The sequence below is a fragment of the Urocampus carinirostris genome, chromosome 15 (assembly GCF_059441175.1).
Source record: "Urocampus carinirostris isolate Australia breed hairy pipefish chromosome 15, RoL_Ucar_1.0, whole genome shotgun sequence".
Classification (NCBI taxonomy): Eukaryota; Metazoa; Chordata; class Actinopteri; order Syngnathiformes; family Syngnathidae; genus Urocampus; species Urocampus carinirostris.
Window position 1 is genome coordinate 37,289,736 of NC_142363.1, and position 7,193 is coordinate 37,296,928.

Consider the following 7,193-nt stretch of genomic DNA (forward strand, 5'->3'; position numbering starts at 1 on the left):
GGTTTTTTTTGTGCGGTGTCTGTTTGAAAGAGAAAGAAAGAGAAAGAGAAAGAGAAAAAGAAAGAGAGATTGTTAGGCAAAATGACTCCATTTTGTGCAGGCTTGGGGAGTAACGGAATACACGGAATGGCAAAAATGATGTTGGCAAGCTGTTTGGATTTATTTTGATTTTGTTTCTGTCGCATTTTATGTCAGTTTTGCCAGAGATCAAAGCCAGGAGAGAAAGCTTACCGTGTGTTGTGAGTCATCAATTTATTCCTATTGAGTTTCTTTTGTCTTTTCTGATCATATTTGCTATTGGAGTCATCCAAAAGTCATTGAAAGTAATCCAGTTCAAGTAACCCTACACAACCCTGGAAGAGTCATGACTCAAATTAAGCTTATCCTAAGAGAAAGTCTTCCAAATATATATATTTCAGGCGTCGCATTCATGGAAATGCAGAAAATAAGAAAAACCACGACGTGCATCGGAGCAACAGCTGCAGGTGGGTTTTCAAGCACCCTCAAAAGCCCCTTCCCCATTATTGCACAATAAGGGGGTCACCCACAAAGCTCAAATGAGTATTCCACACGTCTTTGGACTCCAGACCGACAGCTGGTGCAGGTCCAAAGAAGCCAGAAGGAAAATCAGGTCCGCAGCCACCCGGAGACTTGGGGGATTATCTCATCGCATTGCTTTTAGGATTTCTGGATCAACGAGGGATGCGAAGGAATGGAGGTTCCATTAAAAGCTACAAAATACTGAATCATCTTACACCATATTTTTTTTTCAAACGTGTTTATTGATGTCGTTTAACATGTTATATTGTACATGGGTTTCCTTATATATATTTTGAATGAACATTTTGTTGCGAGACACTTACATGAATGAGGTATATTATCCAAAAAGTTCAAAGATGAAGTCGCTTGGACGTTCACTGGAGAAGGAAAAAATACACGCAAATAGAATCAAGTAGAATTTTCTTATTCCAATTATGAATTCATTTTCTGCATTCAATTATTGTTGCTAATACACTGATTAAAGGGATAACCACCAACCTGTCTTTTTTCATTTTCTCCTTTTATATTTTTTTTTTCTTTACTTCTTTATACAACATCATCATTCGTCATATAATGCATAAAGCGGGTGAAAAGGAAAAAAGGAGGTTGAAAGACACAGAGAGAAAGAGCAACAAAGAGAAAAAGAGAGACACAGAGAGTGAAAGAGACAGACAGAGTGGGAGAAAAGGGGTGGAAAAGAAAGAGAGAGAGTGTGAGAAAAAAAAGATAAAAAGTCGTGAGAGGGGGGGAAAAGAAAGGGAGAGGAAGAAAAAAATCCAAAGAGAAATAGAAAGACAGAAAAGAAAAGAGAGTCTGTCTTTAATGAGCTGAGCCAAAAAAGCCAGTTCTCTAAAAAGAGACGGACTTCCTTTCACTACACAACTACCACGGAATGATGCATGATGGGAAATCCCCAGGCAGCAGACGCATGCGCACAGTAGCATCCAACCGCTCGCTTTGTTTGCAATGGAAAAAAAAGAATACCGAGATAGAGGCTACCGCGGCGAACTCGTTTGACTGGATCGATTTGCCGTTTGGTGATCGTCGATGTATACCGGATGGTAGCCATCATTGACAATTTTGCCTTTTTCCGTACAGATTTTCTTGTACGTCGTACATGTCTTAAAATGCATCATAAATGTACTTTGTACGGCAAAAACAGACAGGTTGACAGGTGAGAGCGTTCCAGTGTTAATACACCTTTAATTTGGTTGTAAAGTGAAAAGAGGCTAATATTTGACCACATTAAACGAAATGAACACGGCCGTTTTGAAATTCTCATTCAAATGAAACAAATGCCATATGTTCAAATCAAAACAATCCAAAATGAGGGGTGATGCCGAGGCGAACAAGAAATCCACATAATAATAATAATAATAATATCCTTTGTATTGTCATTCTTTGTAACAATGTACACAGAACGAAATGTCGATACACCTGACCCGTTGTAGCGAGTCGATGCAGCCGCAGCCAACAGAGGGCGCCGCCATTTTACCAATTAGGTATGTCTCGGCCGAGGCGCGAACCAGCGACCTCCCAGTCTCAAAGCGGGCACACTACCATCTAGGCTACTGATGGATGCTAAACGTGATGATACTGATGTTGATTTTACGCACATGATTATTTCTCTGGTGTGATGATGAGATGTGATTTATCTTACCCAAAATGCCTTGTTTTAAAAATTATAATTGGGGCCCCTACAGCTTAAGGCAGGGGTGTCAAAGTCATTTTAACTCGGGGGCCACACAATAGAACAAACATTCTGTCGGGGGCCGGACGAGTAGATTAAAGAGAAAGAAAAAGAGAGAAAGAAATAAGAGAAAGAGGGAGAGAAAAGGAGAGAGGGCAGGACAAAGAAAGAAAAAGAGAGAGAGGGAGAGAGTGTGAGAAACAAAAGATAAAAAGTGGTGAGAGAGGGGGAAAAGAAAGGGAGAGGAAGAAAGACATTCAAAGAGAAATAGAAAGACAGAAGGAGAGAAAAGAGAAAAGAAAGCGTGAAGGGTAGGAAGAGAGAAAGAGAAAAGAGAGAAAAAGGAAAAAAGGAAGTTAGAGTAAAAGAAGTTAAAAAGACAGAGAGAGAAAGAGACAAAGGGCAACAAAGGGAGTGAAAAAGAAAGAGAGAGAGAGAAATACAAGTACAGTGTCTTTGTTGGAGGCACCTGGCTTTGGCAACATCAAGTGGACAGATTTCAACCTGCAGCTTGTTTTTCTCTTGCGCTTCTCTGAGTGTTGTCTCGCGGGCCGGATTCAATCCCTAAGCGGGCCTGATCTGGCCCGCGGGGCGCCTGTTGGACACCTGTGACTTAAGGCAAGTTCGATTCAAGACTTTTTTTGGGGACTAAATTTAGAGCACAGAAGATGAAAAACACAAAACAACATTCAAAATTTTGGACTTAATATTCATCCAAGTTGAATGAACAATTCCAGACGTCCTTTTTTTGTCTTAAATCGACTTTAACCAGACAGGAAAACACTTCAGAGGGTCATCAACACAGCCCAGAAAGTCGTTGGTTGCTCTCTGCCCAGTCTGGAGGACATTGCCTGCTCCCCCTACCTCAGCAGAGCAAAAAACATCAATGGGGACTCTTCTCACCCCAGCCACCACCTCTTTGACCCGCTGCCTTCCGGCAGATGCTACAGGTCACGCATAACAAAAACAAACAGACTCAGAGACAGTTTCTTCCCCAGAGCCATCACCACCCTTAACACACACCACACAAAAAACGGAAACTCTTGCAAACACACGACCTCGTACAGATGTCAAATTGTATTCATGCTCACTTTGCACAATGTGGCCTATTTTGCACTGCCACATTTTGCACTAATACTATCCCAAAACTGGATGTAAACACCTAATGTAAATATCTTCTGCCTCTACATGCCCACATATTGTGTAAATTACTTTTTTTTTAGATTTTTTAATTGTTTTTTTAAATGATTTCAGTAAAATGTGAAACTGAAGTGCCACGTCCAATTTCGTTGTCACAAAATGTTCAACCCATTTTGTAACAATGATAATAAAGCTATAGTCTAAATTCTCATTCTAAATTGAGACTCAAATTCGACGCCAAGAAACGTCAAATAAAAATGATAACTATAAAGAAAAGCTTACGACTTTGAGGATAAACGAAACTCGGAGGGTTTTAGAGTGTAAAATCCTTCCAAAACAAACTCATTCAAGATGTCCGTTTTTACACTAAATTGTGTCTAAAATGGAGAAGACAACAAATAGAGCAAAGTATGACGTATAAAAAGAGTCTAAATAAAAAATATATATTGATGTGAACTCGTTTAAGGCAGTTCATCCATACACTCACGAAAAACTTGAAAAAGACACTCACCTTAAATCCAAAACTTGAAAGAAGTCTAAAGAAAGAAAAGAAAAATGCTATTTCTTCTTTTTTCACACATGTCCTTCGATCAGGGCGCGTCTGGAATTTCCTTGATACAAAAAAAGATCAATTTTCATCCCGTCTTGTACGCCAGCGGCGTCCTTCAATTATTCACTCGCGTTTGTGGAAAGTTAGAAAATTGGGTTCCGACATTTTGTAGAAAAGTAGAACTTGTCTTGGAAGTTGTTGAAGGTTCTTTTCCCATTTTGAAAAGAAGCTGTCGGAGGAAGAGGCGGGTCTTCCTCGACGCTCATTGGTCACATTTTGTTGCCATGCGCGGTGTCGAGAAATGCTCCTCCCACTTTTATGGTAAAACAGGAAATCGTGTTTATTAGGTTACATATTAGTGTTACATAAATTGGGATTTTACCGTCTTATTGTATGCTAAATGTTTTATATAGATTTCCTTTTTCCTAAAAAGTGCTTTACAAATAAATTTGATTTGAAACTTCCGTCAAAAGCATTTAGTCCAATGCAATCCGTACAGTATGGTTAAGTTCCTTCTCTAAAGTGCCATTTGAAGTAAAAAAATACAATGAGTCAAAATAGCCCCCTCGATTTAAAAACAATCTAACGGGGACGATTAAAAGTCATCCTTTTTAAAAGTTAGGTTAAGAAAAGGCGAATTAAACCCGCCTCATTCGCGTCAATCCTTGCCCCCATTGGCTATTACAGACATCAGTCAAATGCATTTGGTCCAATCGTCTTCGTACTTTCTGTTTTGACAGCGTCACATAAAGGAACAGTGTGTAATATCTAGCGGTGCCAGAAAAAAACTTTCATTCAAGAATAAAACATTGATTTGAGTACAGAGCATATACAGTTACATTTATTGAGTGCAATGAAGAGTTTCACTGAGTAGGCTATAGTTCAATGACAGGTCACGCTGTTCCAAATGCAGAATATTTCGACTAGGGGATTTTCATAACAGGACTCTGACGGAGGACGGCAGGCGATGTTTTGAGAACAAGGCCCTGATGACGTAGAAACACTCGGTGTTGTTTTGAGTTTTCCAGACATCGCGATGCCCAGGGGGGGGGGGCTTCCTTGGCACGCCCATGGGAGGAGTCGAGACGCCATCTTGCGGGGAGACGTGGGCCGAGAAGAGAAAACTAGAGGACTTCAGAGAAGGCTACACAGAGACTCGAGCGACACTAATTCGACTAATTTTCGATGGAGTACACTTGGTTAAATTGCGAATGAAATTAAATCTGCCCCCGTGTGAAAATGTCAGCTATTCTTGTCCATCTTTTCCCATCAAGAAACGAGCGCGCATTGTTAGGTGAATGCAGGTTGTGTTTGGTTAACTCATTCCAACAATTTGGTAAACGACACATTATAATATTTAATTCCTAACAATGGGTGCTATGGTGGGCTCATTTGGCACAGCTTTTCCTTCGCATTAGCCAATACAGTGCCACCTAGTGTATTAAGCAATTTTTAATCTTGCGTGTTGAAGGATTTTATGTTTTATTTATTTGACTATAAGGGATTTTTTTACAATCAAATACAAATGACATTTAAATACAAAAGATATTTACTGGCTGAGCAGTGGGGCGAGGTCATTGTAGCCTAGACAAGAGTGATGTTTATAGAAAAACAAGAACGGGGACATGAGCTGACGCCGGAGGGGCCTGTGACGCGGGAAAATGAGACATCGTTTGGAGAAGTGTTCTGATAAGCTTTGTTGTAGTGAGTATTTTAGACATGGCGGCGGCGCCTTACGGCGAGGTGGTGGTGAAGCTGGCACCTGACCCGCCCATGGGGGAGGAGCCAATGCCCCAGCGCGTGAAAAAGACGGAAGAAGAGAGACGAACGATAGATGGGAGATCGTGAGAGGGAGGCTCGACGAAGATTACTTAGACTAATCTGACAATAATTCGGCTAAATGTAATGGAATTCACTTAGTTAAATACTTAAATAAATCTGCCCCCGTGTGGAAATGCCTGTCTCTTGTCAATATTTTCCCTAAAATTAAGAAACGAGCATGCTTTGCTAGGAGAATGAAGTTTGTGTTTGGTTAATGGAGGCAGATCACTAAATTCGAACAATTTGGTAAACAATACATTTGTAATATTTTTTTTTTTTCCCTAACAGTGTGCATTTATCAAGATATATGCTAATGAGTAAATTGAGACTATGTGTGTAAGGATTGTTAATCTCTCCCCCTATAGGTGTTGGGTATAAATGAGGCTTCCAATTTCAGGTGCAGGAAGTTCTTCCCATTAGAATTTACCACTGGAAAACGCTAGTCATTTCTTGCACGGCCCATCATTTAGATGTAATCCTTTTCCTATACACATATAGGTGTGTAGCACGCACCTGTCCCGTAGGGGGCGATAATGTTTTAATGAACAATGGCATACAAACGAATGCCATCTTCCCATCATCACAAAGGAGGATGAAATGCAATGGCAATGCAAAGCTAGCATAGATCAATCCGAGCATTATTTTTAAGCAGACCTGCGGAGAACATGGCAAAAAGTTCAAGCATTCACAAGCAATTTTCAATTCTAAACGTTGTTAGGGAAAAAACGTCATTACAAATGTAGCGTTTACCAAATTGTTCGGATGAGTAATCTGCCTCCATTAACCAAACACAAACTTCATTCTCCTAACAACGCATGCTCTTTTCTTAATTTAGGGAAAATATTGACAAGAGACAGGCCTTTCCACACGGGGGCAGATTTGTTTTCTTAAAGGATTTAACTAAGTGAATTCCATCGAATTTAGCCGAATTATTGTCGAATTAGTGTAATTAGTCTTCGTCGAGCCTCCCTCTCACGATCTGCCGTCTCTCGTCTCTCCTTCAGTCTTTTCACACGTCGGGGTGTCGGCCACCCCCCATGGGCAGGCCAGGTGCCAGCTTCGCCACCTCCTCGCCGAAAGGCGCCGCCATGTCTAAAGGACTCACACCGACAAAGCTTATCAGCCTTTTCCCGCGTCAGCCCTTGTCCCCGTTCTTGTTGTTTTTCTGTAAACATCATTCTTGTCTAGGCTACAATGACCTCGCCCCACTGCTCAGCCAGTGAATATCTTTTGTATCTAAATGTAATTTGTATTTGATTGTAAAAAATCCCTTATAGTCAAATAAATAAAATAAAAAATCCTTCAACGTTATTGCATTATATTCAAGCATTATTTAAAGATTTCAAGCACCCGTACGAACCGTGACGATAGTCGCTCACTTGAGATCCACCCTGGAATCTTTTGAAGGTATTTTTGGTCTCACGAAGGTCATCGTGAGTGGTTGATTTTGCT

The 7,193-nt window shown here is 40.5% G+C and overlaps 1 protein-coding gene across 2 annotated transcripts in view; it reads right to left on the minus strand.

Moving 5' to 3' along the window:
- nin (ninein (GSK3B interacting protein)) overlaps positions 1-4,142 on the minus strand; it is a 33,938-nt gene extending 29,796 nt beyond the window's left edge. The window contains exons 1-2 of one of the 2 annotated variants that reach the window (XM_088354848.1): positions 3,882-4,142; positions 864-917 (exon numbers count right to left, since the gene is read on the minus strand). The gene's annotated coding sequence lies outside the window, so the exon portion shown is untranslated. The remainder of the gene's footprint in view (positions 1-863; positions 918-3,881) is intronic. The other variant, XM_088354847.1, reaches the window with a different exon arrangement.
- Between the last annotated feature and the right edge of the window lie 3,051 nt (positions 4,143-7,193).